Below are 24,652 nucleotides of genomic sequence, written 5' to 3'. Positions count from 1 at the left end.
ATATCAGAAAACAACGTAATATAGCCCCTTTAAGGTAAGGACTGGTCTCCAGGAAATAAATAAGTTAATGTAAGCCCAAGATGTGTGTGTGTGTATATGCGTGTGTGTACATGTGTGGGTGACAGTGCCGCTACTGAGTGCAATGACCCGATGGCATCTGAAGCCCATTAGCATTGAGAGAATACATTCCGGAACTGTCCAGCCAATACAAACAGTCGGCGTCCCGTAACGAGGTGTGACCAGACCGTTTCCATGGAGACGCCCACCAAGCCCGCACCACGCGCTTCCTGTCTGTGTCTGCGTCTGTGTGAGTGAGTGGAGATGATTTGATGGTTACAGTTGGCTACAGAGGGGGGCCAAGCAGATTAAATGAAACTAAAATATGCAAGCAGTGAATGAAGTAGAAAAATATTTAATCATATTATATGCTCTACTACCAGAAGAAAATCCTATCTATTTATCCAAGCTTAGGGCCAACACATAACTGAAAAGAGTATTGAAAAGACTGTTGCATTCAGAAACAACAGCAAGACATAATTCTCAACCAGATGTTAAAATGCTATGCTAAAGATGCTTCACTTGTCTGGTCTGTTCTATACTATGATATTCACTAGCTAGGACCACTCCAACAACAACATAGTGCAAAGAAGTTTATTGATAATGTACGAAGTGAGACAGAAATGGCTGGGTTGAGACTATGGGTGGGGGCTCTGTCTCAATCTGCAATTGGCCCAGCCGGAACGGGACCCCCAAAAAGGTTAAAAGAATGCAAGATAGGACGGGATGGACAGAGATCGTTGAGGTCATAACGAACGTAGACGAGATAGGCGCTGGAGGCCCGGTGACCGAGGATCTGAGTTTTTGGTCGAATGTGCCCACGCCGACGCAGAAAGAGTGGTTGGAAAACGAATGGGAAGACATGCCGGAGAACATAGAACTTATTACCTCCGCCAAGGAGGTTATGTTTTTGACGGCGTTTGTCTGTTTGTTTGTTTGTTTGTCTGTTAGCAAAATAACTCAAAAAGTTATGGACCGATTTTGATTAAATTTTCAGGATTTGTTGGAAATGTGAAAAGGAAGAACTGATTTCATTTTGGGGTGATCCGGAAGAAATCCTGGATTCTGGATCACTTTGAAATTTTAGATAACATTGTGGTAAATGGGGCCAAAAATTTTGTTTCTCAATATCGCGGTTAATTATTGACCAAACCCCATGAAATTTGACTCAGGGATGGACAATGGCATCCTCTTTCATATTCCAAAGGCTGATCCGGATCTGATCCAAAAGACTGATTTTATCGCAATTTATATAAAAAATGGGGGTAGTCCTTGGCGGAGGTCTCCGCTCTCTGAGTGCTTTTCTAGTTGGAAATGTCACTGAACCAGAACCTGGGAGCCATCTGCCCGTTTCTGTGAGGAAGAGCGGATTGATGGAGGAGGAATCGGAGGCGTGACTTTAAGCGAGATATTTTAAACTTTCGTTTTCAGGGACTTATCAGTGAGTTAAGGCGAAGAGGTGGATAGGGAAGGTGTTTCCCAACTGGTCTGTTATACTCCTGCGAAGAGTGAAGATGAGCGAAGACCATAGAATGTAAGGCGAGATCAGAAGCCTGCGGTGGACGAAAGGGTCGAAAACGATTGACGATAACAGTGAATTCAGAACGGGAACCGGAAGGCCGAAGAAGGCTGTGAGGAACATGCTTTCGAGGGTCATGTCCTCGGACGGCGAATAGTATCTGGAACGAAGTGTGAGGATACAAGGTAGAGGATATCTGAAGTAAGCGGGAAGCGTTTAGGAGGGAGACAAGGTTCGGACTTAAGTAGTTCTTTAATCAATGTGGAAAAGTGGCAGTGAGACAGCGAGAGAGATGGGCGGTCCTTGCTTGAGATCATCTTGTAATGACATTAACTCCTGAGAGATGCGCCTGGATGGTGGAGACGCAGATGTTCCTGGAGTGATTTGAGAAGGCGACAAATCTGCAGATGGTGCTGACATTGAAGAACTGAGGGGAAGCTGATGGAGACTGAAAAGAGCTTGAAACTATTCCACCCGGCCAGGTAGGTAGAAAGGGAACTCAGGGCGAGGCTGTTGAGGATAGCGAGTTGTGAGATTGAGATGAGAGGGGCAAGAGCGGGGTAGCTTAATTGAAGATCGTGGCCGAAAATGGGGAACTGGAATAAGCTGGATGTCCAAGTATGGAGCCAAGCTTCTGTAAAATCGAAGAGAGAGAATCCGCAATGGAGTTTAAGTAGCCTGGAATATGAGCGGCGCGAATGACAAACTGATTTTGAGCTGATTCTAGGTGAGCTTTGAAGGAACTGAGATCGCGGAGGAGCGAGACCTTCCCCTGTTGATGATGTGGACTGCGGTGTTGCTGTCGGAATGGATAAGAATGCACCTACTGGACCACTCGTGGCCCCCAAAAGAATGGCTGTGATAACAATGGAGTATAATTCGAACGAGGCGGAAGAGCTGTCAGCTGGTCACAGAGAGGAGCTTGGAGGGCACGTGGAAGTGGACCGCTTTCCTGATAAAACCCTCTGAAACCAACTAAAGGAGCTGCGATGGTGAAAAGTTGGATATCTTGGGGAAAGATGCGAAATCGAGATTCCATTCAAGGAGTCTAGGCAATGCTTCCATAGGCACATGTTGGATGTACACGCGTCGATCGGTGGTATAATACTCTGGGATTCGACTGATGCGGCTTGTGTGAGGAGATGTAAAAGAAGGGCTTGCCCAGAGGCATGGTGCGGATAGCATAGTTAAGGTGACCGAGAATCGCAACGAGCTGTCTCTTGTTGCATGGGGTTGCGAGAATGAGTTGGAGAGGAGCAGGGAGATTCACTGGACCTTTTGGGAGGGAGACACTTGAAATGAGATAAAATCGAGTGTAATGCCGAGAAACTCGATGTAGTGCAAGGGCTGAGGGTCTTTCCTCGGTCTAGGGAACTCCGAGATTGGAGAAGGCTCTGATGAGTGACAATAGGTTGGAACGAGGGAAGAAAGACGCAGGAGTCGTGACCAGGACGTCGTCTAGGAGGTGTAGGGCGTACGGGAGTTTAAAGTTGCTGTTGAGTGTCTGACACAAGGTTTCGGACAAGGAGTCAAAATTCTAGGGCTGCTGCAGCAGCCAAACCTCGGGTGTAGAGCAACGTATTAAAACCCTACCCAGAAGACTCCGAAGTAACGCTAGGAATCTGGGTGGATGGGCAGGACCTTGAAGGCGCTGGTGATGTCCGCTTCACAGGGCCACGCTCCACGGCCTGCAAAACGAGTGAGAGATGACGTGATTGCTGGTGGCATACTGCACGGAAAAAAACTGAGGCGGGAATGAGAGTGCCGATGCTGGGAACGGCTGTACCGTGAGGGGAGGATAGGTCGACAGTGAGACATTTCTTCCCGGTGTACTTGCGTGTGGCGATGCAGATGGGGTTGATGCAGAAGTCTCGAGAGGAGGATGTTTGAATTGGCCGATCATGAACCCTTCGATGACGTCTTTCACCAGATGGTTGTCCACAGCGGTGGGATCTGCAAGCGAGGACTGGGGGTTTCTACACGATTGTGAAGGGACTGGCGGAACTTCGATCCCTCATGGAGGATGAAGCATCGTGGATCACTGCCTCTACTGATGGGTATGATGCGGTGGGGCGGGCTGAGGAAGTGAGGAATCACAGGCAGAGAGGAAGCAGTGGAAGACAGACAATAAACCACTAGGTTCTTCGAGGATGAGGTACAATTACAGGAGGGTGTGACCGCTGAGCAAGGAAGCAGGATGGAAGGGAGCTCCGTGGAGAGCACATGAGAGAGAGGCATGAGCTGTGATGACCCTGCAGTAGAGCTCAAAATTCAGGACCCCCCAGTAAGTACCATGGTTGATTTGCTGGGGCCTTCCTGCCGCTTGGGTAGCAAATAGAACGTCATATGTGTGGATCCCGGTCTTGCCGAAGAACAGCGCAAGATTGAGGACCAATGCCAGGTAGTCATCTAACTCCATTCTCCGGTTGTCAAAAGTGGAGCAGATGGCATTGCAATATAAAGAGAAGGCGAAAGCCAATTTGGTGGGGGTGAGATTCTTGGATGGCGAAGGAGTGGTTCGTTGTATTAGCAAGGTGAGGCCCTGGCTGGTTGGTATATCCCGTGGGTGGCTTGCGATGGAAGGAGGGCTGGATCGAATGAGCGAGATTGATGTAATAACTGGTAATAAGCGGCTACCGGAGAGATAAGGGAAAGAATATCGAGGGAACGAATATCGAAGGAACGAATATCGAGGGAACGAATATCGAGGGAACGAGAGACGAATGATTGGTGGAAGCAACTTAGGAGACACAGTAGAAAAAACATTTGGGGGATAGAGCAGAAGAAAGAAACGGATAAGAGTGCTCTGCAGCTTGTAGGGCCTGTGGGGCCATGAGTGCTGCTGAGGAGATTGTTGAAGCTGCTGTGGTGGTGATGGGTGGAGCTCAAGAACCATCTGACTGGTAATGGCTGGAATAAGAGAAAATAAAGGAGGGATGGGGGAATTAGATGTGTGTGCATGGGGATTTAGTGCAGCCTACGCAGACAGGGATGAGAGAGAGAGGCGACCCGTTGGTCTAATACAGAGCGAGCAGGCACAGGGGACAAGACAACATGCTCCCCGCGAGGGGGCGCTGTGGAGGCAGACGTCGGCGACTGGAACTGCGCGCGCCGGTTGAGAACGAGGAGGGCTGGGAGCCCGAGGTGACGGGGCTCGGACCGAATCTAAATAGTGACGGAACAGCTTGGATTTGTTATCCGGGCGGCTGGAAACGATACCTTTCTTCTTCAGTTCCTGCTGGAGGCCGGCCACGGTCCGGCTTCTGATGTCGCACCTGTTGGGAGAAGCCCGCGGGGACGCCTGCGGGGAAGCGTGCGCGCGGGGACCTGTGCAGTGTAGTGCGGGAGCAGAGTCGAGCTCTGCGGCGGGAGCTCGGGTGACTTCCGAGTGGGCTGCTGTAGAGGCGGTCGAGACCATTGTCGTGACGTACGCGGGCCCGGGGCTGCTGCCGGGCGAGCGGCGAGCAGGAAGAGGCGAACGAGGGGTAGGAGAGCAACGGACCCGCTGTCTGAGGAGGAGATTACAACTTGTACGCACCGGGGAGAGGTCCGCCGTGGAGGTGTGGGTTACATGGCGTTCGGAAGGCTAGAGAAGGCACGCCGGCTTGGACCTCCGAGCGAACTGAGGAGTGTCGTGAATATTTCCTGCTCGTGGCTCTCCGGGAACCATCTTCGTAGAACTGCTGCGAGTGTGGGGAGACGGCCGAGACAAACTGGGATGATGGGAAAGGCTGCTACATATAGGCTTCTGGGAAATTAGAGGCGTGGTCGAGGTGAGTTGTGGTTCGCTGGTGAGAGGAGAGGGCGGCTGAGGCGTGGTCCTGCTCCTGAATTTCAGTTGATCATATTAACGACATTTAAACATATCTACCTTCCATTTATTCAGTTTTATTGCTCAAAAATGCTTTGAAAAACATTAATTTAAAGTTTAATGCCAAGATATTCAGATTAATTGTGTTGATGTGTTTGAATAATTTAATTTTAATTACATTTCTTTCACTTGACCCTAAAATTAATTTAGACACTCCATTTACTGACCAATGACTTTTTCATTATTTGATTTTCTGTTCCTTATGTTGGTTATATCAAACATTTTATGAAGCCCTTAGAAGTGACTGCTATTCAGATATTGGCTCTACAAAAATCAATTTTATTTTTAAATTTAGCTGAAGGATAGGTCAGATTTCTTTGGTAGAATCTGACATTTAGATTGCGGATTCATTCAGCCTGGTTTTTGGTAATATCTTCGTACTGTATTAGGGCCTCTTCACAAAAAAAAAAAAAAAAAAAAAAATCAACATCTTCCCTGTCAGTATATATAGAGAAGTTTTTTTTTTTTTTTTCAGAAAGACTGTGTATATAAATGTATAATATATAATTTGACTCCTGCTGCTCCAATTAACTTCACATAAGAAAATTGTCATCCCTCTCTGTAACTGCTGCAGCGAGCCTTGTCATTTGGTCTTAAAATGTTCATATTAACCTGGTCTACATGATCCTGGTGTAATGAATATGGTACTTGGCTCTTAATTCGCCCCTATGACCGCTTGACTTGGTAAGCTTCATTTGACTGGAGCCGAACGCTGTGGGCAACGTTATACTCCCTTAGTCCACTTTCTATGTTCAACCCCAAAGACGTAATTGTTGTTTAAATTGTCAAAATCTAACACATGAGCACAGCCTATTAAAAGGAACCATAACAGCCTTTTAAGTACTTTTATTGTTACTTCTCTCTCTCGTCTCATGTTCACTGGACTTCCCCTGACCACAGCACAAATGGGGCGGAGTCAGAGCTCAGGTGCAGGGGGGCGTGTCTTATTTCGGACAGGTACAACCCCACCTCTTCTTTGGCCTTGCTCTTGGTGTTTATATTCACTGGCTGTGGTGGGCTCTTGGCTGTGGTCCACATCGCACAAAGGGCCCGGGCATTCCAGCTGTCTGCCTCTAATCCACTGTGTCAGCTCGCGTTAATGTTGTGCCGTGAAATCTGAGGGCACAAAGCGGTATGGAAGATCTACAAGAAAAAACTGCCCAGGCTAAGAATGCCTATGGAAGCAGCAACCACACAGGGAGCGGGTCTGCTGCTTCTGTTGGGAGGTAATGTTTGGGGTCAAGGAGATGTATCTGCTGTAAAAATTGGAGGGAAGAACTAGGATTAGGATAAAGAAAAATACAATATGGAATTTGTCATTGTGTTTTGGTAGTTGTGTGTGTTTCCGTATAGCATACAATAAGGATGTGAAATTAATAGGTGCATTGTGTAACTTCACAGGTGGAGGGTCCGTCAAATGCTTTTCTCTGTGAAGATGTTATTGCTTTGTTGTGAAAGTTTCACAGTATGGCATTAACCCTTTCTATCATGAAAACCAAACCAGACCAAGTTACAGGTCAGATCTCAGGAAAGGCAACCCCGCTCACAGTCAGAATACCTGTTTTTCTAGGTATTTTTGAGCCACCTGTAATTTAATAAATGTAAGGTAGAGCTGTTTAATGCCATACTGTGGAACATTCCTAACGGAGCAGTGACACATGCATAAAAACAAGCTTATGACGAACCCAAACCCAAAAAATTACATAGTGCATCTTTAATTATTTTTTTGATAAAAGAGATTAAATAAATGTACATATTGAACCCAGGAAGATATCTTTTGTGTTTATGTGATACATAGTGTCAAACTCATGTAAGATTTTGTAATAGGCTAAAGGCAAGGTTTGTTTCTGTCAAATTGAGCTGTTTTTTTTATTTTTATTAATAACTTTTATTCTTATGAAATATGTTTTTTTTCTTACTCTAGTCTTCGACTGCTCAAATAGTGGTCCTCATTCTCACTATTCATGATTTTCATTTTGTCAGATGCACCTGTATGTGTGGCCGCAGATGTCCTTGTGGAAGCTGTTAACCAGTTGAAATGAGCGTAATATTGGGCAGATAAATCTAGAGGATGTAATCTAAATAAAAAGCGAGGAGACAAGAGGAAGGGGGAGCTAAAGTGAGACTAAATCAGCATTTCCGCTGGCGCTCCGGACCCCCGCGGTCTGCTCTGACACACAATAGAGGAATGACACGCTTCTGTGGATGCTTAATTATCTTCGACACACATAAACCCCCCCTCCTCACCTCACACACACACACGCACACACACACACACACAGTGCACGTGCAGTGAGCAGACCACCAAATGCCCACACACACACACACATCTACAGCGTGCCCACTACAGCAGCCTATAGTCACTGCACACACATTCAACAGATGCTGCTTTTCACTAAAACTTAGTGTGAACCATCCATTTTCCTCATACTGTAACTCACACTATTGTCTGAGATATCGCCCAGCGGAGCACAAAGGGCACACTTGTGAGAAGCTATGCAGCGATGCCACCTACCACATGAGGTGCCCCCCAGGAAGCCAGAACACACTGACAAACTTCTCCAGTCCATTTGAGAGTGACACAGCTCCGGTAATGTACACATACTGTATGATGAGTGGTCCTTCTGCTTGTGAGGGCGCCCTCTGGTGTTCTATAACATAAAGAGAAGAATTTAAATGTTTTATACTATTTTTGTCTTTTAAATTACTAGCTGTCCTTCATCTGTAAACAGAGTGTATTATTAACAGTAATGTCCAGTAACATGGGATCATGACCTCAGGCTGTTTGTACAGGTTCCAAGACGAGTTAACAGTCAGTCAGAAATATTGATATTAAAGGTACATTAAAGGCAAAAACGTATTCCTGACCCAAAAGAATGAATGCTTAAAGATGCACTAAGTAACTTTTCTGAAGGAAGGTCCACCTCCCCTGTTTTCATAGGGATGCAATTGCTTTGTTTGGAATATACTCTTCAGGAGGGCAATAAACCTATGTACTTATTTATCCACCAACTTAAAAACATACATTCTTATAGTGCCACCTCTGTGTCACAGATTTGACCTATAACCTGGCCAGGTGATGTCACTCACTGGTCTGTGGGCATAGACACTAATATGTGTCTACTGTGCTAACTGTGCAAAGCGATAACCTATCATTTGTGATGAGCAGGTGCCTAATCTTTCACCAGAAAAGTTATAAGTTACATAGTATATCTGATGATAATACAGGAAGGGCTCCACTGTGTTTTTAAAGTCCATGTACTTTCACTAAAATCATCTGAATAATTTCAGCCCTTGAATTGCCAATATTGATTCAACAAAAAGTAGACGGTAGCTGTTAACTTGAAAACTACTGCTTCATGACATCAGAAGGCGGAGAGGTAAACTGACTAATAACAGAGGATTCATCAAGTAGGTGTGAATGAAACAAAACATAACTCCAGCTATGTTTTTGATGAGATAACAACAACATTACAACAAGACTAAAGCTCACAAGAGTCAGTAGAGTATAGGACTTTTAAATGTAATCAGTGCTGTTACCAAAATTGACCCAAAGTCTAACTCAGTAGTCGTGTGTTGTATGACAGTTTAAAGGCTCTGTCCCTGGGTAATTAGCTGCTTCACTTACAGCCCCACTCTGAGCAGACCATGTGCTACTGCTACCGCTTCTTTCTGATGACTGTGCACTCCTGGGGATACTCCACTTTTCTGTCTTCTACCAGAGCCAAAGGGTGAGGTCTCATTATCACATCAGTGTCATCTTTCTCATGTTCCCTCCAAAAGCAAGATCGCACAGTGCAGTGACAGAGCGTGCATGCATGGTTTGAGCTATAACATGCACATATCCTGTTCCTATACATTTCACTACTGTAACTTACACCTTTAACTAAACCTGTTCGGCAGGTTGAGGCAGGCTGTGACGCTAAGTGCTGTCACACAAATCTAAAATGAAACCGTGTCCTCATTTTGTGTCAGAAAGCACACATTTTTCAACTTCACTTCACTGGAGCAGCTGCAGGTCCCAGGTGTAATAATGACCAGGGCAGAGGCGGTCTGCTACAGGACGATATGAGGCAAAACCAGAAAACCTCACCTTAGCTACTTGGTCTACTTTACACCTAAAATACATTGTAAACTTTAAATTTTAAAAGCTGTGTCAAGTTCTCTAGCCGTCACATTAACACCAGAAATTACTCTCTACTAAGGCGCACTGCACAAATTTTCAGGTGGAGGATCTGCTACTTGTGTGCGCAAATCAACCTGTGGTGATTATAGATTATCTTAACTCTTGTATAGCATTTAATCTAAAAAGCTTCTACCACATATTTTCAAATTTGCAAAAAGAAAAAAAAAAACTGTCCGTGATACCTAAAAGGGTTTACTGGATTACGAGTTCTGGCACTAGTAAACACATTATTATGGGACATGGTTCAATGCAATGAAAAAAGGTATTGGAACTTTGGATAAAAAGAAAGTCCTTGAGTCATTAGTTTGTTCTCAAAAAAAGTATTTTGGGTTGGGTTGAGTCTGTTGATAAGACTAATGCACCACAAGGATTTTGTTAGCGAAAGGAATCCAGCGCCTGCAGTATCAGACATCCTCAGGTTATCACTTTTCAGTTATGTTATTACTGTATTACAGGGGTCAAAAGTTCATACCACAAATCTACATGTCCATACAAATCTACGCTTCCACTTATCATGTTTTATCAAACATATTTCGATTTAAAGTGTACTTTATTGATACCTAGGAAAATTGTCCTCTGCATTTGACCAATCATTCAATGCCACGAGGGTTAGAACTGTCAAGAACAGTGGGAAACAACCATTGACTGTATAAAGAAGTGGGCTAACGGAGTGTGACATAAACAGTAGTGTTCAGCTCCAATCAAATGAAGCTTATTGAGGGTAGCAGCTATTTAGATTTTGAAGCCAGTTCTATATTTCAAATAGGAAATTATTTAAGGACAAAATAGTGAAATAAAAGGGCCTTCTTGCTGTGATACTGGATTGCCAATCCCTTCTTAACTGGGTTACTGATTTCAAACTGCAGAACAAATGAAATAAGTTCTTTACATTTCATTACTTTTTTCAAAAGATGGAATGATTATTATTTATTTCATTTAAACTGGTACAACTTAAAGGTCCTATATTATGCAAATTTTATTCTTGTGAGCCACGTTAGAATGTTGTTAGTTCCTCAAAAGGATATCTGGAGTTGTGTTTTGCTTCATTCACACACGCTTGAGAAATCCTGCAATATTACTTTTTCTATATTTCCAAAGCTCAAAATGATCGGTTCCACCTTGTGATGTCATGATGTAGTAGTAGTTTTCAAGTTAACAGCTACCTTTTGCTCAGTAGAGATTGGCTGAAAATCAACCAAATGATTATAGTGAAGGTGTATGGAGTTTAAAAACACAATGCAGCACTTCTTGTATTTCAGCATGACATCACAAAAAGGAACAGAGTGCATTCAGTTTGAAAGAAGGACTATAAATATGCAGGGTTTGTGTGTTAAAAATGTGTGAATGAAATAAAACACAACTCCAGGTATGTTTGTGATGAGAAAACAACATTATAAAATAGATCAGAAAGTACAGTAATTTGGGCCTTTTTCAGGAATACCTACAAAATCACTATCCGAGACTTTCCCAAGACATCTAAAAATAAACTCGACATTTTAGCCCACTTTTTCCTTCCTTTCCCCTTTGCCTGTTGCTGTACGTCTGGTATTTTGAAGTGCGTCTTGACTCGGGTTGCGTTTCTCTCAAGTTCGTTCCAATCTGTGTCTCTTTGTGTCCGAGGAGGTTGAAAGCCCAGTCTAATAGAGGAGTCGGCTCTTAGCCCGCTCTGCTATCTCGCCCCCACATCTCCAATCCAGACCAGACCACGCTCACTGCAAGACAACCTGCCTGGGACCTACGGAGCAGAGGAGGTAACAGCAGAGAGGGAGGGGGGAGAAAGACCAAACAGAGAGACACACAGAAAGACGGAGAGACAGAGAGAAAAGAGAGAGAGGAAGAGGGAGGGACAGAGAAGGGTGGTGGAAGAAGAGAGAAAGGGTGGAGAAACAGAGAGAGAGGAGCAAATGAGAGGGAGACAGTTGGGGAAGAGAGGGCAAGTAGACAGACAGAAAGAAAGAGAGAGGGGGATATTGAGGGCAACAGAGAGATAGAATGAGAGAAAGAGAGGGCAGGTAGAGAGAGAGACAGAAAGAAAGAGAGGGGGTACACAGGGCTAAAGAGAGGTAGAATGAGAGAGGGCAAGCAGCAAGAAACAGAAAGAAAGAGAGAGAAAGAAGGGGGTACAAAGGGTGAAAGAGAGACAGAATGAAAAACAGAAAGAGGGAGAGTAGAGAGAGAAAGAGAGAGAAGACAAAAGCGGGAGTGGGGCTAAACTGAACACAGTGTCTGTTGTGTGTATAAGGCAGGACTTGGCATAAGCAGCATTGGGGTGGTAAGAGTATCCTGCTTCTCCCTGCTCCCTGCCTCTCTCCTCAATACTCCCTTTGTGCTCCCTGTGTGCACGGTGACACCTGGCCCCGGCAACGCTCTCCCCGGCAACGCTCTGTCTCCTCCGCTTTAACACAGGACGAGCGGGACGGGACAGGACAATGTAGGACACTAGATAGGACAGGATAAGAGCCTGATAAGAATACCAAATGCAAAGAGCGTACAGCAGCCAAAGTACAAAAGGAGAGCTGACCATTGCTCAGACGTGGAGTATTTCTTGAGGTTTCACACAACAATAGCAAAAGTATCTTGAAATTAGCCGGTAGATACAGTAGGAGTACAGATAGAATAGATTAGGCTTCCTTATCATGAAGAAATTGTACACACGACATTGAGCCCCAAAATATATTGTTCCAGTTATCATATACTGAACATTAAGTCTATATAAGAAAATTGCATTCAAGTGTAAGAATGACATTACTTAAAATTAGTATTGGTCCAAGAAAATTCAAGAATAAAAAGTATTTAACAAAAAAATAGAGTTTATTGTAAGAGAACATAACTATAATAATCTGAAATAATCTGTAATTTAGAGGGGAAAACTGCAGAAAATCAAATATTTGACAAAGTAAACTAAACTACGAAACTATATCACATATGAAGGAACAGTGCAAGAAATGCAAAGGTTCATTGTCAACATAAAGCTCACTCGACAAGTTTACTCGACTGTAAAATATGTTATGTTCAAGTAGAAGTAACTAGCTAACATAGTAATTACCAAGGTGCTTCCCAGGGTGATTGAAGGATGGGTCAAATGTAGAGGACAAATTTCCCTTTACCTTAAAGGACCCATTTTACAGTATTTTCTGATCTCTGTTATAATGTTTCCTTATCACAAACATACAAACATACCTGGAGTTGTGTTTTGTTTCATTCACTCATGTTAAACAGGGGGCAGGTCATCACATAATATTAAAATGACCATAACTGATTGTTTTGTCTGTCTTAAAGTAGAATAGCCCCTTAACAGTTGTTGTCAGTACAATCAAAGCACATAATCTCTGTCGTGATATCATGTATTTTCATATGCTAAACCTCCATGTATACAGAGCCCATATGAAAAAGGGAGATTAGAAAAGCAAGTGGCACACAAATGGAGAGTTGGTCACAGGCGGCGTTTCTCTTTTAGCAACCTGATCTGAGGCCAGGGCGAGCAGGGCAGATAAAAGGAGAAAAGAGCACTGTCCGAGCTCCAGTGCAGGAAAAGAACCATTACAACAGAGGCAGTATCAAGTATTCAGGCCACGATAATCCACCAATCACAGACAGCCCCATCAGACAGACAGAGAAGACAGTAGGTTGACTCCAGTACATTAGTGCAGCAGGCAGTCACCATCCACTGCCCTGACCTGTTCACCCATCACCTCTACAAACATTTCTCTCTTTTGTCTTTCTTAGACTTGAGACAGGAAATGGCCTTGTCATAGTAAATCAGTTTCACAATTAAAAAAAAAAAAAAAAAGATAATCATAAGAGGGATAAATGACCTTCAATTAAAGTTGCTCTGAGTAACTTTCCTGGTAAAGGGTGTGTCACCGTATTGCATTAAACTTATCTCCACGGGGACAAGCAGGTAGCACCTCCAGGGTTACTTCAAGTTACTGGTCAGATGTGTGGAGAGGTGACCCTACAATGCATATTTTGCATAATGCAATAAAACGTCCTGTAACTGAATATATGCAAGATAGATTAAATTCAGTTAAATAAATTTTTGTAAAGCACAAAATCGCATCATCAAAATCATCATTATGAGTTGACCAAGAGAGAATCTATGCCACACTGGGAAACATTCTAGGTAAATAAATTACATTTCCATGGCGACAAGCAGATGGTAGACCCCCCCACTAGAAATGTTAGTTATAATAAATAAACATTTGGTTATTACAAATATCCCCAATTATACCATTACAATGCAGATCCCTGATAAATAATAGGATTAACATTGTATAATTGATTGACCCATAGATCCTCTGCTATTAAATACCATTGGGGCAGCCTTTTGGAAGTGAGTGGGGGGCAGTGCTGTGCTCATGGACCATTCTGTGGTTTTTGAGCAAGATTAATGGTCTGTCTAGTTGGATTTGCTTATTGTACATATTTTCGAACTTTGGGGTAATTATAAAAAATATACACTTAAATTAAATTTGACATTTTCTCTATATCAGCCATGCTATGTGTAGGCCTATGACAATAATTACTAGATCTACTTATCGTTCAACGTATGAAAGCTGGATCAATATTTTTGGGTTAAATATTTATCATGTGTCATTTTCTTTGGGGCTATATGATAAGATCTAACCCGTAAAAGGTTTAACTAATCACTTTCTTTAATTTATTACAAATTACATTTTGCTATTTATTATAGATATATTTTTTTACAATATTGTACATCTAAAATTGTTTTTGTGGTTTAAATGGGCTCTTGGGTTTTTGTGTCACTGGTATAATAATTTACTGTCAGTATTATCATTTACCGTCTATATTTACTTCAGGAATATATCACACTATTGTGACAAACCGAGTTATGTGCAGACATGTTCTGCAAAGACACAATAATACCACAATGCCCACTGCAGCTTTGTTTCTATTGTTACATTTTCTCCTATAGTGCAGTGGGACCAGGATGAGCCCAAGCAAATAAGAGACTTGAGCTTAGTGCCATCCATTCAACCCACTCAGGGTGCCCTTACAAGGTGCCAATCTCAAGTCATGTGCCCCAGCAGCCTCGGCAAATAAAGCTGGAGCACACAGACCTCCTATTCAAGTGTCAGTGGGAAAAGCCAACAGAAGGTTTCCATGTGTATCCTTTCATGTAGATCCTCTAAGCCTTCAAACTAATCACATCAACTCCAGCTTGATTCATCTGCACAGCCTCTTCCGCTGAGCTGTGAGAAGCACGAAGAACAAAAGAGGTAGTATGCATGGAGTGTTAAAGGTGCACTATGTAACTTTTCTGGTACAGGGCCCACCAGTTGCTCGTTTCCATCAAGATGTTATTGCTTTGTCAATCTCCATAGAGACAAGCAGGAGACACCATCAGGCCGATTTACAGTTGAGATCTGTGAGATCTGCGACCCCACTCACAGTCAGAATGCATGTGTTTAAAGGTAATTCTGAGCAATGCAAACATCTATAATTGAATAAATGCACCTTATATAAGTTTAATACCATATTATGAAACATTACAGGGAATGCAATAGCATCTCCATGGTAGTGGACTCCCATCCCAAAGTTAGGCAGTGCATCTTAAAACAAATACTAAAATTCAAGTAATTTTTTCAGTATCAAATAGACTTATTAAATTACAAATAGACAGTATTAAATCGACTTATCATTCAAAATATGCACAATAAGCTTTTCTGTTTGTATGTGTGTCAGTCTTGTTTTTGGTTATGTCTTATGTTTATTTTGTTATTAAAGTGCTGGGTGTATATACACTCAAAATGATCAAAATTATAAATAAAAAAATGTGGCTATGTAGGCCCGTAGATCCTGACAATGGCCAGTTACAGTAGTCACAAGCCATCAGACCAGTACTCACCAGACCTGCACAATTTAATGAAATCAAAATCACCATTTAAAGTGTAGCAATTACATATTGCAAAGGCAGTAATTATTTAACAGCTAAATAGCCTGTCTTTTTATGGAAAACATGTTGAATTATAATGATATTCTTGTGATAATTTACCTGTTCATATTTCAGTCTTCTCTCAAATGTTCTCAAATGCATATTGAACCAAAACCTTGGAAACATTTTTATTTAATCACAATACTCATCCAAAAAATAAAAAAGATAAATAAAGATGAAATAACACCATGTACAGGTAATTAGCACTTGAGTGAATTGGGTTTTTGAAAACTTGATTAGAATATAAAAGTCAGAAGCCAAGTCGCACTTTTGTGGAATACATATTTAGCCTTTTCAAAACAATTTCCTATGTCAATAGCATCTAAATCTTAGTAAGTAGATGCAAACAAGTAAACCTGCTATTCAGAGATTTCCTTGTTAAATATGTAGTTGATTATATGAAATAGTTGAAAATTTTGACCCAAATATATTCACTGACCCTTGGTGGACGGATTGCACACACTGTAAATCAACTCTGGCGATAACCAAATGCGAAGAATTTAAGCTATGCACAAAATCAGAACATTTAGACTCCCAGGCGTTCAGTCCAGCTATACTATTTATTCTGCACACGATTAAGCTGGCGGTACAATGGCTGGATAAGCTGTTCTCTGCGGTCACGGTGCCCTGGTGTGTGTGTATTCATGTGCGTGTATGCGTGTGTGTGTGTCCGGCTGTGAGCTCAGAACATGTGTGATTCGTGTGATTTGTGCGTTGTTGTGCGTCTGCCTGTCTGACCGTGTTATGTTCCAATAATGACATCGGAAGCTGGCAGGGCTGCTTGTCTCCCAGCCTCTGTCCCTATCCGCACACAGTCAGAGCTGCTGCTGGGGGAACAGCCAAAGCCTCCAATCTGCAAACAGAGGAGCGGAAACAACCAGGAGAGAGAAGGGGGGTAAAGGAGTGTAAGCCGCAAATCTGACAAGTGACAAAGATATGATAAACTCAGAGCTCGGAAAGAAGCGATTTTACAGGAAAGAAGACCACAAGTCAAAGACTCCAACAAGAAACACAAAACAATACAACCATGCAGTTATGACAACAGAAATCAGCATGGCATATTGAAGAGCTGCATGTATTCAAATGAGTAAAGCAGTGAACACATTGTAGAAAAGCTAACACCAAAATGTAACTTGTAGGCCTATATGCTTTATAATATTGTACTTTGCCACCTTTTGTATTCAGAAATAATAATTCAAATTCTCTCTATTTAAGATTTTGATCTCTGGTTTGGGCAACAACGCCCGGTAACCACACTGTTAGTGTAACTACTTCCTGTCCAATTGTGCATCTATGTTTTTGGAGTTTTTTTCTGAGTCAAGCTAAAACGAATAAATATTTAAAGATATGGCATTGTACAGCGAATTGTGGGTAGATGTGACTGACAACATGTTAAAAAATACACAAATAAAATGATTTCTTCAGCAAAGGACACAAGGTATAGGTTTGTCAGTAAAAGCATGTGAAGAGTTTAAATACATTTAAATATGTTTTGTTTAATTCAAACTGAATAAATGTCTTGTTAATATGATAAATGATCTTACAAGGCATTTTAGTGATTTGAAAAGGAAAAAAGTGACCAAAGAAATGAATACTGTTTTTGTCTTATCTCCAGTACTACCCAGAAGGCACAACATCTACTGTATTCCACACAGTTCTATATTCTATTCTATATAAATTCTATATTATTATAATTTAATTTATATGGTTAGTGTGTTTGTTAAAAGCCAAAAGTTAATCCTGGGGGAAATGCCTTGCCCAACTGCACAACAACAGTCTGCATTGAGATACTACTTGTTATACTGGTCTCTTGTGGCTTGGCTTGTTTGCCTCATTTTTACAAGGGTACCGAATAATGGCCAATTTAAAAAAATAAATAAAAATTGTATTTGATAATTGAATGATTACTGACTTTTTGTCAATAGCGATTAAATTTAAGTATTATTTTACTGACTAACCACCAACAAACAAACAAACATATTACCCAACAAGGGCGAAGACATAGCTTCCTCCTTGCTGCTAAGTGCCATAGAGCTTGTTGCTGGAGTTTGTGCCAATCTCCAGGCGCCATGGCATTAGGGCAACCGGAGCTGGACCTTCAGAAATGTGGGGTTCAAGGGACACAAATTGAGGACAAATTGTGCTCCCAGTGGGGGGCATGAATTATGTTGAGTGAGCGAGCCTGTGAGAGAGAGAGGAAGAGAGAACGAGAGACAGAGAGAGACAGAGACAGAGAGAGAGAAAGAGAGAGAAGAAGCGACAGACACACAGAGACAGAAAGAGAGAGAAACAGGGTAATAGAAGAAGGAGGGGAGAGGGGGAGAAGAAGAAGAAAGAGAATAGGGGGAGAAAGGAAGCCCATGGACATGTAGGCCGAGGTAAGTTTGGCAGTGGTTCAGGCATTTGGATGGACAATGTCATAGAGATAGAGTAGAGAGTCGAAACAGAGGGGATAGTTTGGGCTGGCTCTCCTCTTCTGCTGGCTGCTATGACTGGGACACGATGAGGATCTTGGCTTGGAGCAGCTAAACAGCCTGTTATGTTTTCATTAACCGCAGGAGCCTGTAGGGGGCGGGGCTGGGGGCATCGAGTGGGTCTAAAATTAAATAGATGAGGGTTCATCACTGGGGAGAAGTTCCCTCATTACAGGCAGCATACACACAATGAGAGCACTTGGATGGAGGCTTTGTCCAGGAGCAGCAGTGCCAGGTCAAACAAACCTGCGAAGAATTCACAACATTCAGTGGGAACAATAGGAACTCGGAGCTATTTGGGAGGAAAATACAAAAAACATGCTTTCCAAGAATGTCTTAACCAATTCTGAGTGTGTAAAAGAAATGGTTCAAAAGTTCTTGCTGACGTCTAACAGTAAAATAAAAAATAAAAATAGAACTGTTTGGTAGCTGAGTCCGCATGTTCTCTTGAAGTGACTGGGTACTTGGCTCAATTAAAACTACACACACTGATATGAGTGGGTAAAGCTGTCTGTCTGCTGTGTCATACAGGTTTTTTTTTAAGGTACAGTCAGCTTTTCTTGTGGACGGTCACAGAGGACATTATTGATTAGCCTGGATGTTCCTCAGTATGGCATTAAATGTATCTCCATGGAGGCAAACTTGTGTCATCACCAGATCTATGGAAATGTCTTCTGAGAAATAAAATCTTTTTCTTAATTAAACAAATAAATTTCGAACTCTCCTAGCAAAGCTACAACATACAGACATATAGTACATGGAGACAAGTGAATGGCTGATCCCTCCACCGGAAATGTTACATGCTGTATTTAACAGTATTTTATTCAATAATAAAATACAGATCTATTGTTATCCCTACCTCATGCACATTGTAGCTGAGATTGAAGTCAGATTGGCAAAACACTAGGACATTAAAAATGTATGAATTCATGGATTTTTCTCTGAAGAGATCGAATGTTCATAATTGAAAACTTGACTTGATTACGTTATCGATGCAACTTTTGAAACATTTACTGCCTTTAAACTTATAGATGCCCAATTTGAGACTTCACCATTAGCTGTAGTTCCTAAAATAACAATACCTACTCCATTCTCTTTGTGTCTAATCCTGTACATTTTTATGTCTTTGGCCTTGACATTGCTGAAGCAGAGATTCTGATCAAAGATGAAGCACCTAATGGAGAGAGAGTGCAAGATCAAACAGGTCGAGACACTTAGTCCCTGTCCAAGAGACACCTTTACAGGAAGTACTGTACCATTTTTTATCTTTACTGAAACTCCAGCAAGAACAGACGCCTAAAATATTCAGAGAACACACAACAATTACAGAGAATGGTCAATACAACAAAAGCTGACCTCAGATCAGACAAGGCAATTTTACCTTAAGTATAATTTAGGTTTTTATAACGTGAACACAGCCAGACCTTGAAACACCAACACAATTTTGGCTTAAAAATTCCTTGCATATAAATGGAATCAGACAAAGAATATTTTAAACCAATTCATTCAGTTGTTTTGAGCTACAGATGCAGCCAGATAAAACACACACTGTTCTGTTACTTTTGTGTCAAACCCAAGGACCGGTAGAGCTACACGGAAGGACATCTGGCATAAAACCTATGCAAAATCAGTCTGCAAACAATATATGATGAGAATACTTTTTCATTTCTAGGAACTTTCTGACCAAGAGGCACTAATTAATTTTGGTTGAGATTTAAGATGTAAATGGTTGAACTAAAATCTTATATGACTGATGACAAATGCAAACCGAGTACTGAAGTGTCTGGTTTTTTTTTAGTCTATTTTTTTTTTTTTTTTAACTGCAGATAATAATTTTTTAACAATATTGTACATTTAGAATAGTTTTTGTGATTTAAATTGGCTTGTGTCAGTGGCTTAAATTAGTTGCAATATTATAGTTTGTCGTCTATTTCAGCAATATATTTTACTTCAAAATTTGTTATCGTGACAGGCCTACTAGTTTGTATGTAGCAGAACTCATTATTCACTCCCAAATTATCAGCAAAGTTTTCTCTTTTCTGCTGTGGCCCTTATGAATATTTATAACAACAATAAAATCATTAGTTGACTAAAGACATTTTTGGTTGACTACGACACTGACTAATGAACTGACTAAAGGACTCGGATGCCCTACTGTGGAATGAGGACAGGAAAAGTTATGGAGATGACGAAGCAAATTATGATCCAATACACAGATGGTAACACTTTAAACATTTTGACAATCTGATAACATAATAATATTCTCATAAACCAAAATCCATCTGGAAGTCTAACCACAACCCACCAACCTTTGCCTTTTCATGTGCCTGTAAGCCATCTTATATTTAACCAAACGGACCTACCACATAGACTTGACTCATCCTGGTCTAATCCGTGCACCTACATCAGACCACTTCCTCTGTACCTTTTGTTTGTTTAATTGTGCCTGCTTCGTCCCGCCCACACAGCTCCACATCAAACTGATCAATCACCAGGGTAGCCGCACACAGCTGCCATTGTCAAACGCTTTCCTGGACTCATGGACACTGACAACCTCTGTTCACATCCTTTCCTCCCGACCGTGGCATAGTCCTCTCTTTGTGCAACCCCACTTGTATTGATGGAATTTGAAAGTAAGCAGATTTGCAACGGATATTAACAGTAGGCCCACAGAACAATGGCACAGAGACGCATGGTACAAGGATGAGAACAAATGAAGCCTTTATGTGAGACGGTGGTGTTATGAGGGGAGAGGGGACTACGGAGGATGCAGCGAAATGTATAGAGAGGGAGGGTAGGAGAGAGACGACACAGCAGGAGGCCAGTTAATAACTGCAAAGTTTGTAATCTCAGATATGACAATAAACTTCAAGAAATAACAATCTTGCATAATACCAGATATTTAGATTTAAAGGTCCTATACTACATGAAATTGAGTCTTGTGAGCTTTTAGCCATGTTATAATGTTGTTACCTCATCAAAAACAAACCTGGAGTTGTGCTTTGTTTTATTCATTATTAGCCTGTCCCCAAAGTTCAAAATGCTCTGTTCTACCTTGTGATGTCATTAAGGAGTAGTTTTCAAGTTAACAGCTACATTTTAGATTTAGTTCAATAGACATAGGCAATTACAGGGTTGAGATCATCCTAATGATTCTAGTGAAGGTGCTTGGAGTTTAAAAACATTGGAATTTCTGTTTGAGAAAAGAACTCAGCCTAAATATGCAGGGTCTGTGTGTTAAACATGTGAATCAAACAAAACACAGCTACAGGTATGTTTGTGATGAGGAATCAACATAATAACATAGATGAGAAAATAGGCTAAAATAGACCCTTTAAAGGAGAAGAGGTTAGGGTGTGTGCACTAAAGGTGTTGTCGTGGAGCCTTGGCAGAGGCAGATGTAATTACTCAGTTTTCACACCTAATTTCTGCACCTAAAGCAGCCAAGCAGGAGTACCCAAAAGAAGTGTGATAGGGGAAAAATCAAATCTATTTCTTGTCTTCTTAATTGTGAGATGATAAAAATAAATGTGCATACAATTTTAGAGATCCAATATTGGAAGCCTTGTTTTATTTATTCTTTATGTAGTATAATAATAATGTATACAGAACTGGACATTGATATGAAAGGAAAGAAATGTGTGATATGTATTCCGCAAATGGTCCTCTAACCCATAGTTACACCATTGCTTACTTTAACTGTTAAATATCTCAATGATATGATACATGGTGACACTTTATAATAACCACATTTTACAAGCCTGAATAAAGCATGAATAGAAAGAGTTAAAAGAGTTAATTCATAATGAACAAATAGTTTATTAAGAATGATTCAGGTTTAGAAACTGGTTCATTAATACCGTCTTCAAGGGTCCATCTTATGTTTCCTCATCACAAACATACCTGGAGTTGTATTTTGCTTCATTAACATATGGCAGAGTTCTTCTCTCAAACTGATAACACTCTTTTCCACCTTGTGATGTCATCTCATAATACAGCATGTGCTCCATTGTGTTGTTAAACTCTATACACCTTCATTAGAATCATTTGGATATTTTCAGACCCAGAATTTCCCATCTCTACTAAACTAAAGGTAAAAGGCAGCTGTTAACTTGAAAAATACATCTTCATGACATCACATGGTGGAACAGAGCATTTTGAGCACTTTAGAGAGTACTTTGAGGATGCAGACAGTCAAATAACAATGAATTATTCAAACATATGTGACAAAAAAAAATAAAAAATCCAGGTATGTTTGTGAGGAGGTAACAACATCCTGACATGGCTTAAAGCACAATTTAGCATAATATAAGACCTTTAATAAACTATTTGTTAATTATGAATTAAGTCTCTGTTCATGCTTTATTAAGGCTAATTAAGATGTAGTTATAAAGTAGTGTCAAAAAAGATACATAACTATATTTTTGCAAGAGAAAAATATGCTATTTGTCAAAAACAATCTGGCAACCTGACTCTCTATAGTTCAGTCAGACGTCAGACAGAAGCAAGATCTCATATTGACAGTGAGCGGTCTCTGAAGGCCCAACACGCTGACAGGGTTTAAGCGGGTCTGCATACACACACATAAATCACACAAAAACACACAAAAACACAACACAAATCGCACACCGACACTGGAACATCAAAAGTCCTCTGCTCCTCCAACCCGCGGCTAGGGACTTCTGTGGTATGTCTATATCTACTCCTCTCCTCACAGCCAATAGGAGAAGGGCCATGCTCTCCTCCATCGGACCGCCCTGCCGACAGCTCTGTGGGGGGTACAGACAGACACACACACACACGAGACAGACACATACACACAGACACACACAGATACACACATACACAGAGACAGACAGCCAGACAGGTGTAGCCTCAGGTAATCTAACTCCACTCTGGCCCAAAGCAGTGACACCACCTGGAGTTTTCTTTGTCCTCAGGTCTGGCCCATAGCTCTCCAAAACATGTCAACTGTGTGTTTTTATTTATAGAAAACCAAAGAAATGTTAGTAAATAATGAATCTGTTTTATTGTAGTAGATGTGATAATAAATACAATAAAACTCTAAGACAATTAAACTTGCACTATGTAACTTTTCTGGTTGGAGGTCCGCCATATGTTTGTAACCATAGAGAACTACTAGAAATATTAAAAGCTATCAGCTCTAAACCACGATAAATTGAAAGGGCAGTTTAAGACACATGCCAAAAAGATTTCTAATTGTCTAACTGTCATTTCTAACGGTCATTACCACAGCCAATCCCCTTTCAGTAAAAGCATGTGGTTTGGAGCAGTGCTTGGAGGAATAAATTTGACCATTTTGTATTAAATGGCATTGATTTAATGTCTGTCCTGAAACTTAATATTTGAAGTAATTTTATTAGTTTTAAATGACGAAAAAACTAAATAAAATGTTGAAAATCGAACAATATTGTCATATCGAATTGAACGCATGCATGAAATTTGAGAACAAATGTTTAAAGATCCTATATTTTGCAAAACAAAAAGCCATGTTAGAATGATGTTACCTCCTCAAAAACATACCTGGAGTTTTGTTGTTTCATTTATACATGTTTGAGTAACACCTTATTATTAGTCTGTCTAAATCTCCAAAGCTCAAAATGCTCTCTTCCATTTTGTGATTTCATGAAGCTGTAATTTTCAAGTTAACAGCAACTTTTTACTTTTTGTTCAGTAGAGAATGGCAATTCTAAGGCTGAAATGATTCAAATGAATGTAGGGAAGGAGTATGCAGTTTATAAACACAGTGGAGCACTTCGTGTATTACCACATGACATCACAAGGTGGAAAAAAAGTATTTTCTGTTTGAGCGAAGACCTCAGTCTAAATATGCAAGATGTGTGTGTTAAAAATGTGTAAATGAGGCAAAACACAAATCAAGATAGGTTTGTGATCGGAAAACAGCATTATAACATAGATCAGAAAATACTGTAAATTGGGCCAAATGTTAGAATTTGCCTGATGTTTACTTCATAACCACATGCTCAGTCCTCTCATTATTTTACATTTGACTCTAGAAGAACTCATATCTAAAAACATTCAGTGCCTACATAGAATCTCCCATTTCCAGTCATATTCGGTGGACAAAATGAGACTCCACACACAAAGTACAGACATCATGATGATTACTGAGAGCTGTTTGAAAGTAAAAGATGTGTTTTTCTACTCTGGGACAAATCAAAGCTGCAGTGAAGCGGCTGCTGCTGCTGATGAGAGACGGACCGTAGCCAGTTTAATGTCACAACACGGAGGAGAAAGAGTAGTTTCCAAATGATCTCTCCTCAGGGTATCGGCTAATGGCAACGCACAGCAGCACCACGGCTTGTTGCTAGGAGAGTCGGACCTCCAGTCTTTTCTATTGGTCCTCTCTTCTCCAATAAAACCTCACACATAATTATAAGTGATTTTGACTGGCATGTGAAAAGTATACGATGAAAAGGGCAAAGATGGAGACTAGGAGACGATGTATTCTGTGTAAAAAAAATAAATTAAAAAAAGTCGCTAAACTAAGTGCTACTATGAGTTGTTTTTTCGTGACCAGCCAGAACCACACGCTTTGACAAAACTT

General features: G+C 41.1%; 1 long non-coding RNA gene across 1 annotated transcript in view; it reads right to left on the bottom strand.

The window, feature by feature from the left end:
- The window catches only part of LOC129407300 (uncharacterized), a 31,856-nt gene that overhangs the window by 5,529 nt on the left and 1,675 nt on the right, over positions 1-24,652 (bottom strand). Inside the window, exon 2 of the long non-coding RNA XR_008631484.1 lies at positions 7,963-8,098. This is a non-coding gene — a long non-coding RNA (uncharacterized LOC129407300). The remainder of the gene's footprint in view (positions 1-7,962; positions 8,099-24,652) is intronic.

The sequence above is a fragment of the Boleophthalmus pectinirostris genome, unplaced genomic scaffold, assembly GCF_026225935.1.
Source record: "Boleophthalmus pectinirostris isolate CB_2022bp ecotype Guang Dong unplaced genomic scaffold, ASM2622593v1 HiC_scaffold_9, whole genome shotgun sequence".
Classification (NCBI taxonomy): Eukaryota; Metazoa; Chordata; class Actinopteri; order Gobiiformes; family Gobiidae; genus Boleophthalmus; species Boleophthalmus pectinirostris.
The sequence above is the reverse complement of the archived record's forward strand: the minus strand, read 5'-3'. Positions and strand labels throughout refer to the sequence as shown.